An 11953-nucleotide genomic window follows, 5' to 3' on the forward strand; every position below is an offset into this window, starting at 1 on the left:
CTGTGGGATTGTTGCCCACTCTCTCTCTGACTGTGATACCATATAAATTCTCTGCAGTGATCAAAGATCTGATGCTGAATCATGTTCATGTACAGTCAGCTGATCCTCACAGTTCAGTTTGTAATCATGCAGCTCTCCTCTGATAAATCCTGAGCTCCACCTGAGTCTCAGTCCTCAGGACCTCACACAGTCCCAGCAGCTTCTATCAGCAGAGTTCTCCCTGATATCACAAACATATTGATCCTCCTTCAGCCTCCTCTCATTCATCTGTTTCCACAGAGAAACTCATCAGTGAAACCTGAGCTTACTGTGGATTATTCTGGTGGCTCCATCACTCTCTGCCTCACACGCCCTCATCTGCTGCTTTCCTCTGATTGGCTGCTCTGACAGAGTCATGATTGTCTGCATGTTTGAATGCGAATTAGAAGTTAAAACATCGCATGTTTGTGAATGTATCATCAGCCCCACAGGTTTTAGTCACAAACTGACTTCTGTGCCTCTTTGGTAAACCCCACAGCAGCTTTTTGATGCCAAAACATGTTTTTACAGTGCTAGTTGAACTGTTAGTGAATCTGTCCCTTCATATCATAATGGCAGCACTGACCACTCATTTTATGTTTATTAGTTTTCTTGCATGAAATATGCTTAAAGTGAGGTTTGAATTTCAACCGATTAAGCTAAGTGTGAACATTTTATTTCCCCACTTGGAAAAAATAACCTCTGCTTATTACACAGAAACTCCAATAATAATTCAAATAATCAAAAACTATTGTTATATTTACATACAAACATTTCAAAAATTACTATTACCCTATCATAAATCCCCTTATCCAGTATCCAACACGTGGAGCGACCTGCTGTGACCCTTTGGGATTTGGGAGCAGCTGAATATAGCTGTTATCACATCGCAGTTTTGACTTGCTAGAAAATTCATTTTGAGTTTGAGCATATTTAGCTGATATGAGATATAAAAACATCAGCCTTATAAACCTAATTATTATCATAGTGGTCACTAGGAGAACCTCACAGGATCACACAGACAATACAGTGAAACACTGTCACAGACGTCTCACTGGAAACTTTGTTTATGACTGAAGCTTAGACCTGTGTACACACTCACACACAACATACCTTTTTTGAGTAATTTCCAAAGATATATTCCAACACCCACGAGGACAGCAGTAATCAGGACAGCCAGGAGAACCCAGGCCTCAGCAGGAAAAACGTACGGCTCTGTAAGAAACCAACAACACGATGAGGTCTACACGAGCACGACTACATTGGTCCAAAATAAAGCATCAGTCTGAGGTCCACATCATGTCTTTGTCCTGTCCTCCTTCTCTCACCCCACCGGTCACAGCAGATGGCCGTCCCTCCCTGAGCCTGGTTCCTTCTGAGTTTTTTCTTCCCACTGTTGCAAAGTGCTTGCTCAAAGGGGGTCATGTGATTGTTGGGTCTTTCTCAGTACTATTGTAGGGTCTACATTGCAATATAATACGCCTAGAGGTGACCGTTGTTGTGATTTGGTGCTAAAGAAATAAAATTGAATTGAAGGTTCTGTCAGGTCTGTTGCTGAGCTCATCCAATAGTTTTTACTGGTTAAAGAATTAGGTGAACAGGCTGATTGGTTACTATCTAAAAATATCAGCAGGAACAAACTGAAAGACCAATCAACATAGTATCAGACTGAAAAAAGAGGAGACACTGAGTCTTCATTATAACAGAGGATTTTTTATTTCTCCTAATCACAGGAGTCCCATTTTCACTCTAGTGTCACCGAAGCTTAAATCCAGAATTGAATTAAAATCCTGCTCCTCACATACAAGGTCTTAAATAATCAGGCCCCATCTTATCTTAATGACCTTGTAGTACCATATCACCCTATTAGAGCACTTCGCTCTCGCTCTGCAGGCCTACTTGTTGTTCCTAGAGTATTTAAAAGTAGAATGGGAGGCAGAGCCTTCAGTTTTCAGGCCCCTCTTCTGTGGAACCAGCTTCCAGTTTGGATTCAGGAGACAGACACTATCTCTACTTTCAAGATTAGGCTTCAAACTTTCCTTTTTGCTAAAGCATATACAACTCATGCACAATTACAAGCTGTATTTTTGGGGATTCATTTTTACTATGCAACAAACCCAATAACTCCAAATTGTTAATAAGCCTGAAACCTGAATGATCAACAAAGGAAATGTAAGTCTGAATCTCAAGGGACATGCACATGGATGTGTGTACAATCATTAAGCAACTAAAGGAAAAACTCAACAAATAAAATCTCCAAAAGTTGATTCTGTTCATCTGGACGTAGCGTTTTGTGGGAGAAACGTTTCATCATCTAAGTGACTTCTTCAGTCTCAGCTGACTGCAGGTTTCCCCAAATCTTATAAACAGTACATTTGCATAATGACTGAAACCAGCCCACTGAAGGAACAATGGGCTGGGAGGTCAGTTCCTTAATCTTAATTATGCAAATTCTCATGACCGTTGATCAACAACCACTGATCACAGACCACTGATCAATGGCCATGAGTACCATTCACAGAGAGTTGGGAATGGCTGCAATCGCAGAATTGTAAGATGCCGAAATAAATAAAACAAACAAACAACACTCAAAAATATTTAGTATCCATGTAGCCACCTTTCTTTTCAAGGACCCTGAAAACCGTGGCCTTCTTGAATGCGGCTGACTTTTTTTCTGTACTATTGCTTGAAGAAAGTATCCTTTAGCAGTTTTGAAAATTTATTTTAAGTCCATCTTCAACATGAAATGATAATAGCAGCATAAACCAGTACACCTCCATCTTGTTGGTGTCTGACTCTCAGTGGTGCCCTTTATCGGTTCAGGATTCATCCATGAGCCCATCAAGAGCCATCAAGATTTTCCTTTTCTCCTTAAGCCTCCCACCCACTCTAAAAAGGTGGCTCTCCCTCCCTGATCCTTTGCTTCATATTAAATTTTCCCTTCCCACTGTCACCAAATGCTGCTCAGTGGGGATCATCTAGCATTTGGTTTTCCTGCTAATACTGTAAGATCTTTACATGTGTATAAAGCTCTTATCTTCACTTTGTGTTAAATTACTGTTTGATTTTTAGAGTTCAACAAATAAATTATGATTTTTTCTGTTTTACAAAGTTATCTGTCTGAAAACATGGGCTTTAACTTCAGGCAGACTTAGTGAAGACTAATATATTAAAATTTGGAGTTTGCTGCTGACCTTTGACCTGCAGCTGAACATCTGTCAGTCTGGGTTCTTCTCCCGTCACTCTGATGGTGCAGGTGTAGTTGCTGCTGTCAAAGATGTGGGGTTTCCTCAGAGTGAGGCTGAAGTCTCCAGTCTGCAGAGCGTCAGTCTTCATGGATGTTCGGTCTCTGTAACGCTGGTTTTGATCTGTCAGCTCGTCCTCTTCCTGCTGACGCTGGTGGACGGTTGGAGGATTGAGGTCGTAGCGGCTCCACACCACTGTGGAGGGTCCAGATACAAACGGGATGTGACAGGGCAGCAGGACTGACTCCGCCCCCTCGTACACCTCCAGGGTGAGGACTTGGTGGGACACTGTGAGGACACAGAGACACATGAACTCAGATACAACAAAGGTAACATTAAGGTTTTCTGCTTCATGTGCAGCAGCTAGCATGTATACACTCCCTTCACTGCTCTTCCCACAGTTCCTGTTTCCCTGCTGTTTGCTGAGAAGCCTGACAAAGTGTTAACATCTGACCTCTGATCTGTAGCTACAGCAACGACCTCTGGCCTCATACCTGATTGTACAGCAAGTTTTTTAGCTTGTTGCTGACCTTTGACCTGCAGCTCTACTGTACTCAGTGTCCGTGTGTTTCCAAATGCAGTGATGGTGCAGAGAAATCTGCCAGGAATCCGTTCACGTCGTGAGTCAGGTGTAGCGGTACTTCAAGCAACGAAACCGTCTTGGCCTTCGTCAACCTGATTTGTACAGCAAGTTATTTGAGCAGCTCGAGATTGCCTCCAACTGACTCCTTTAACCTGGCAGCTTCTTATTCTTGATACCTCTCTCACTTTACCTAGGAGTCTGCTCTGTGTAATCCCTAAATAATTGGCCCATTGTTTTCAGAACTGAAGTATAAGCTATGGTGGTTAAAAAGGCAGAAAAATCATCAGCATGTCTATAGATAGTTGATTGGGGTTGTTCGAACCTCCGATAGTATCCAGACTTAATCTACACTAAACATTTAATTTAACAGGCCATATATAGACGATGAGAAGAGGTACCTAATGCTATCCTTTTCATCACATGGACGTGTCATACACGCATCTTACTGATGTAACGTCGGGTAGCAGGAAAACCATCCTTTCAGGTATATCCTTACCGGCATGGAACTTCACCCAGCCTTGAGCAGCATTTGTGAACGGTAGATCGAGTGGGAAAGAGGGAAAATTTAATATGAAGCCAAAGGAGTTCAAGGGTGGATGTAGGTGCGAGTGCGGAGAGCCACCCTTTCTTCATCAAGATCAGAGTTGGGCAATGAAGGGGTAGGCGAGGAAGGAGGCTTAAGGAGAAAAGGAAATCTTGATGGCTCTTGATGGGATCATTGATGAATCCTGAACAGATAAAGTGCACCACTGAGAGTCAGACACCAACAAGATGGAGGTGTACTGGTGCTGCTATTATCACAGGACTCCGCATCCCACTTCTTTCTACATTTTTCACACCCAGAATGCGATTGGCATAGCTGGGATAGAACTTTAATGAAGGTTGGATCTGAGATGAGGCAAACAGAAGACCAGTCTAAAAGTAGGCACAAACCTGTTCAGAGAAAAAGCAAATTTGTACAGATTGGATGAATTCTACATTATCTGTTTACTGAGTAAGATGATCCTAACTATTAAATTAGCTTAGTAGTAGTATAGTGATATACACTAATAAAATATTGTAATATACTATTGTCAATATATAGACAGAAAAAGATGATAATAATTAATAAAGATATAATATTAATATTGTTATGAAGTAGTCTGCGTCAAGCTTAAAGGTTTGCTCAAACTCAGTATAATGACATATGAGATGAAGAAAATAAAAGCAATATCTAAACCAATTAGGTGCATAGAGGCACTTAACCTGCTTGAAAACCTGTCATTTATCCTAGATAAATATTACTGAGATATAGAGCACATCTATAATAACAACTAATAAGCCAAACCCTGTAGATAATAACTAAACCTACAGGATTATGAAGCTGAATTAAATGTGTGGACACTGCTAAGTTGATGAGCATGTTACACATTTTCTTTTATTTTTATTTATTAGTTTTTTTAGAGCAGAGGCTGCATAAAAGCCAACACATGCAGCTGTCTGTGAGCTCAGTTTCCCCTCACACTTCTGCTTTGTCTCTGGCAGCATTTTTCTTTGTTTTGTTGTATCCTGACTCATGTATGTTTTTTGTTTTGTTTGATTATTTTGTTAGTTTGGAAACAAATTTGTGCCAATACTTGTGGATTATGGTGACACATAGTGATTAGGCATATGATTTACAAATGCATATGATTTACAAATGCCCAGTTTTAGAACTGTGAGCTATGAACAATGCAAGGTTTAGGAAATAATATATATATACAAAACAAAAAACTTCAAAGTTTGAAATATGTAAGATGTGTGGATTCTTTGAAAAACTAGAAGGTATCTAAAAATGCCTCAAGTAAAAATGATATTCTCTAATGACACTCTGATAGTTAGGTCAGCATCAGGGCCAGAAGGCCTGTGAAACCACAATATCCCCTGAGTGCAGAAGCGAGAGACGGAATTAGACCAGTAATCGCAGATATGCAGAAAGCAGGTATTCTCGTGAAAACTAATAAAGCCACATGTAATACACCCATTTTTCCTGTGAAAAAAAAGCCAATACAGGAAAATATCGTCTAGTGCAGGACCTAAGAGCAATAAATAAGGTAACAGAGCAAATACCTCCAGAGGTTACAAATCCACACACCATTTTAAATCAAGTACCACCAAAAGAACAATGGTTCTCTGTAATAGACTTGTCCAATGCCTTCTTCTCCGTACCTCTGCACCCTGACTCACAGAAGTTATTCGGATTCACCTTTGACAATCAAAAGTATACTTATACAAGGTTGCCTCAGGGATTCCAGAATAGCCCAACTCTGTATGCAGAGGCTCTAGAAAAATCAATGTCATTTTGTCGTCTCCCTGCTCCAGGAATTCTTGTTGTATGTAGATGATATATTGATCACAGGCCATACAAAAGATGAGTGCAAAGAAAACACATTAACAGTTTTGCAACATCTCGCAGAGCAAGGCCATAAAGTGTCACAGCATAAACTGCAATTGTGGAGCCAGGAAGTAACATACCTTGGCCACAAATTGACAGGACAAGGCAGGCAGCTGTTAGAGAGCAGAAAGATAGCAGTCCAAAATGCCCCAAAACCAGTAACTAAACAACAAATGATGAGTTTTTTAGGACTGTGCAATTTCTGTAGATGCTGGATTCCAGAATACGCATTACTAGCTCAACCACTACAGAACCTCATTTATGGTAAAGATCTAGCATTAAAAGACAAAGTACAATGGACTCCAGAAGCAGAAAAAGCTTTCGTTGATTTGAAAATAGCACTGCAGACATGTACCGTCTTAGCATTACCAGACTATGGAAAACCTTTCGTTCTCCATGTTGATGGTGCAGGAGGGTATATGAAAGCAGTCTTAACTCAAGCTTTTGGAGAAAAACAACGTCCATTAGCTTTCTACTCATGCAAACTTGACTCTGTAGCTGCTGGATTACCTACCTGTGTTCAGGCATGCGCAGCAGCAGCAGAGGCAGTTAAAAAATGTGCAGACATTGTTCTAGGACATAAATTGATCATCAAAGTCCCACATGCAGTGACCTCTATTTTGCTCCAAGCGAACCTCTCTTTCCTCACGCATGCAAGACAACTTTCTTATGTGGGGATTCTACTTACACAATCACACATAAAAATAGAGAAGTGTGGCCAGCTAAACCCAAGTACACTTTTGCCGACTTCTCTGGACGGAGAACAACACTGTTGCATTCAAAAATTAGAGGAAGATACAAAACCTCGCACTGATATATACAGCTCCCCCCAGAGCAGTTTCAGTAATGTTTTTGTGGACGGCTCAGCGTCAAAAGACATTCACGGTAGAAATTGTGTGGGTTATGCGGTCACAACTGTTGATAAAGTGATAGAAGCAAAAGCTCTCAGCTCCTCAAACTCTGCTCAAAGCGCAGAACTAACCGCAGTCATCAGAGCATGTACTTTGTATAAGGGTCAAAGTGTTAATGTTTACACAGACAGTCAATATGTCTATTCAGCAGTTCATCATTTCGCTAAAATATGGCATAACAGAGGAATGACAACTTCCTCAGGCAACACAGTTCAACATGCAAACCTTCTAAAAAAGCTATTAGAAGTAATAACGTTGCCAAAAGAATTAGCACTATGCAAATGTGCAGCTCATCAAAAGGATGACACAGAAATTACGAGAGGAAATAACTTTGCTGACAAAGCAGCAAAAGCAGCTGCAGAAAAACAAATTGATGTTTTAACAACAGAAACCATAGATCTAATACCTTTAGAAATACTAGCAGATGCACAGAAAACAGCATCGCTGAGTGAACAAAAATCTTGGGTGAAAGATGGAGCAGAATTAAAAGACAACCTCATGATGTGTAATGGCAAACCAGTGCTTCCAAAATCTTTGCATAGAACTGCTGCTTTAGTGACACATGGGAAAACTCATGTGTCATCAGGAGGGATGATTAATATTCTTAATAAACAATTCTATACAAAAAATTTTGAAAGTTCAGCACAAGAGTTTATCAGAACATGTATAATTTGCCAAAGACACAACGCACAGGGAAATCTACGTCCAAAGCGAGGGCATTTCCCTATACCACCGCATCCATTTCACACTGTCCATATGGATTTCATAGAATTAAATGAATCTCAATCCTCCAAGTATGCACTTGTGATAATAGATGTATTTTCCAAGTGGCCAGAAATATATCCAGTGAAAAAAGCAGATGCAATTTCAGTAGCGAAGTGTCTATGTAATCATTTCATTCCGACGTATGGTATTCCATCTCTGATAAGATCAGACAATGGCACACATTTTGTAAATGAAGTAATAAGTAAAGTTTCTGAAGCTTTAGGCTTCAGCATAAAACATCACTGTTCTTATCATCCACAAAGTGCAGGATTAGTCGAGAGAACTAACGGCACAATTAAACAAAGGTTGAGGAAATGTATGGAAGAGACTAAAAAACCTTGGCCTGAATGTCTAAGCTTGGTTAAATTATGGATGAGAATAACTCAAGGAACAGGTGGTCTAACGCCATTTGAAATCGTACATGGCAGACATTTTCCACTCCCCATAATGAGTGAGCCAATTAATAAATCTATTGCAGAAACAACAATGGCAGAATGGATGACAAAACTATTTGAGAATAAAGAAGTGAGATTAAGCAATCAACTGCCGAGTGACTTTTCTTCAGTTTCTTGCAGGTTGAACCCCGGTGATTGGATTCTGATTAAAGTCCTCCAGCGGAAAAACTGGAGTGCTCCAAAGTGGGAAGGTCCCTTCCAGGTGCTACTTACCACACCCACAGCGTGTAAGATAGCCGAACGAGTTTCGTGGATTCATCAATCCCACGTGAAGAAAGTGTTTGCACCACAATAAGACGCCGGTTCCCCTGACTCTTACGTGAACCCCTGCTGGAGGACAGGGCTGAACGGGTTTCCCGCCCTGTGCTTCCTCGGCAGTGCTACTCACGTGGGAGCTCGGGTGTGCCTGGTCGCCCTGAAGATCAGACTGACCTATCCCACCGAAGAGCAGAACCAATAATAACACCAGGGACGCCTGAATAAAATCTCAACAAGATGACTGAGGAAAACAACCTGATAAATCCAGAAGAAGAACCAGCCCCAGAATCAATGCCAGCACCAGCTCCAGCCCCAAAGCTGTGTTTGGGCGCTTGTGACATCAAAGGAAAGCAACTCATGTGCCGCATATTCTGTCTGATGGCCGTCCTCCTGATGACGGCGCTCTTTTGGTTGATGCCCAGCGGTACCCACAGGACAGAACCAACTATTCCCCGACCTAAGAGGTGGACCCACGACAATTCCCACCTCTCTGAGATGACTCAAGACCATGTTCACCGTTGGATGAATAACGCCTGGTATCGATACGTACACAACAGAGTGGAGAAAAAAGAATGTTATGTCTGTTCTCACATGCCTTTAACTTCAGTCTACCCCACCATCTATGGTCGCATGATTAACAGTCACTGGCAAAGTGAATGTGCAGCAAGTTTTGCCAGCATTGGAAGACAACACTTTGCAATCAGCATGAAAGCTTCACTCCCAGGTGCAAAAGGCCTGAAGAATGGAACCTGTGACGACAAATTCTGGGTAGATATGACAGTCAAAAACAGAAATGCTTCTGTCCCTTTCCCTGTTTTTATGTCCCATACAGAGAAGTGGCATCCTCTATGCTTCTACCAAATGGCAGGGCAAGGACGCCACCCCCTGGGCCATACCAGCAACTGCAACGCAACCTATGGAGGAGTAAGGTATGGGATAGTCAACCTATATCAACAGGTAAATGGCACCTATTGGGTACAAGGTATGGCATGGCTGTGCGGACAGCGTGCATACTTTATTCTACCACCTTCCTGGTCAGGATGCTGTGCACCTATCTTCATCTCAGACCACACCTTTAAGATATCAGTGAACAGCAACTCCAGAGCTAAGCGTAGCATAGGTCTCAAGCCCCATGATCCATATCTTGGTTCTGATGTACCCGATGACTTCAAGCTCTGGACCAAGGGCCAGAAGGTAGTACACGCTTTGTTTCCTTGGACAGGAGTAGGAAAGCACGCATTTTAGACTATCGTTTTGGACTGTTTTTAAATGCCTCAACCCACATTAATCAAGGATGGAATTGATGCAATCCGCATCACTGTCATGCAGCACCGAGTGGCTTTAGACATCATTCTCGCAGAGAAAGGAGGTCTCTGCATGTTGTTTAACACTACAATGTTGTACTTACATACCTGACAACATCCATTCATTAAACATGACAAATGCTTTGAATGTTCTGAAACAATTAAGAGACGCTCAGCAGCAGGACTACGTAGCTGTTGCACAAGGCTGGTGGGACTGGCTACTGAGCGGCTCCTGGAAATCCCTACTGATTAAAGGCCTGTTGGCCCTTTTGAGTGTGATGATACTATTTTGCCTTTTCATTGCTTGTATTATTCCATGTCTGAGAAGCATAATGACAAACATGTTCACTCGTATGTTAGGAAACTATGTCTTAGTTCAGAGGAACATGGAAGATCCCTATCGTCAGTATGATGTGCTGAATATGGAGGAAAAAGTGGAAAATCCCTATTATAGTCTTGACAGAGTTGTTGTTTAAATACTTGACTGAATGACATGCAAGTTGAAAATGTGACTAACAAGTGACTATGCATGGATTAAAACTTGTGAAATATATTAACATCAGGAGGGAATGTCAGAGGATTTTTATTTAATACAAATCATTAAGTATAATCAAGTAAAAACAAATATGCTTTATATTCAAATGCAATATAACCAAGTATGCCTTATAACCGAGTGTTCATATATTTTCACATAACCAAGCTTATTGTTAAAAGAGAACACAATGCATTCCTTGCTTAAGTGTTTAAGAGGTTTTGACAAGACATGATATATTTCTGTATCCTTACTTTAAGCGTGAAAGATCAGATAAGCATGATATATTTCTGTATTCTTATTTTAGTGTGTGAAAGATCAGATAAGGTGACTTTATGTCTGAACTTTATGTCTGAACTTTATGTCTGAACTCTCCTCTTTTCTGTTAAAAGAGGAAGTACTGTTACCCGTTTTTTGCCTTATAAATAAAGCATCCAGCATGGGTCTCAGTGTGTGTGATCTTGCTGAGAAGCACACCCATGCATGTTAAACTCTGAGTCGGCCTGCAGTGTCTTATTTCACTTACTTGTGTTTGAAAAAGTGTCTTAACCCCTGACATTTAATTGGTCCTTCGTAGCCGGAGAACTAACTGTTATTTTTAACGTCTAGTTTTCCACAGACGGTTTTCATCGGATTCTGACGTCGTGATCGCCTGCTGGAAAATCTGTGCACAGTAAAACGGAAAAACCGGGACCGTGAATTCGATCTCCGGTCAGCGAGGCCCACGGCGCCAGGACCCGATGTGAGCCGATTTTTCGACGAAAAATACGGAAAATCTCAATAAAAATTATAAGAGCGCGCTCTGTTTGTGTTAAAGAGAAGTGAGTTGTCATTTACGACCCAATACGCGGTCGAACCGCTTCTCTCAAAGTTGTTTTCCTGTGCACACTCACGTACTGGATTAAAAGTGGGACCAAGGTTGTGCGTCATCACGTAAAATCAATGACCGCTCACTCGAGTAGCCAGTGAGTAGAAGCCTGTTATTGATAACCCGCCCACTTTGTCGTACCAGAGACAGTGTCACAGTTCTGACGTAATTAGTTTAAAATGGGTAACTCTAAAACGAAAGTCAAAAGCAGGACAAAGAAGGGACAAGAGAGATATTAAATGCTATAATTGTGGAAAAAACGGGCATTTTGCTCGAGATTGCAGAAGTGTAATTCAGGAGCAGGAAAGTGAGGATGACAGACGTAGGCGACATGATGAATGACTAGCACGAGAGGAAGGAAGTGAAACAGAATAAGCGGAAGTTTACAATATAGAACAACTGCTGCTAGGGTCAGAAGGCAAACCAACAGTTGTAGTATATGTGAAAGGTGTGCCGTTAAAAAATGTTTTGAGACATAGGAGCTTGTAAAACTGTTTTAACTGTAGAAGTCCCAAATGTAACATTCTCAAAAAACACTATAATTGTGAAATCAGCCTCAGGACATGTGACAAAACAGCATCTAACTCCAACAACTCCAACA

General features: G+C 41.2%; 1 protein-coding gene across 1 annotated transcript in view; it reads right to left on the reverse strand.

The window, feature by feature from the left end:
* Positions 1–11953, reverse strand: part of LOC102292075 (butyrophilin-like protein 2) — a 45828-nt gene that overhangs the window by 33267 nt on the left and 608 nt on the right. The window lies entirely within an intron of this gene.

This window comes from Haplochromis burtoni, unplaced genomic scaffold (genome assembly GCF_018398535.1).
Source record: "Haplochromis burtoni strain Fernald_Lab_line unplaced genomic scaffold, NCSU_Asbu1 Contig_1417, whole genome shotgun sequence".
Lineage (NCBI taxonomy): Eukaryota > Metazoa > Chordata > Actinopteri > Cichliformes > Cichlidae > Haplochromis > Haplochromis burtoni.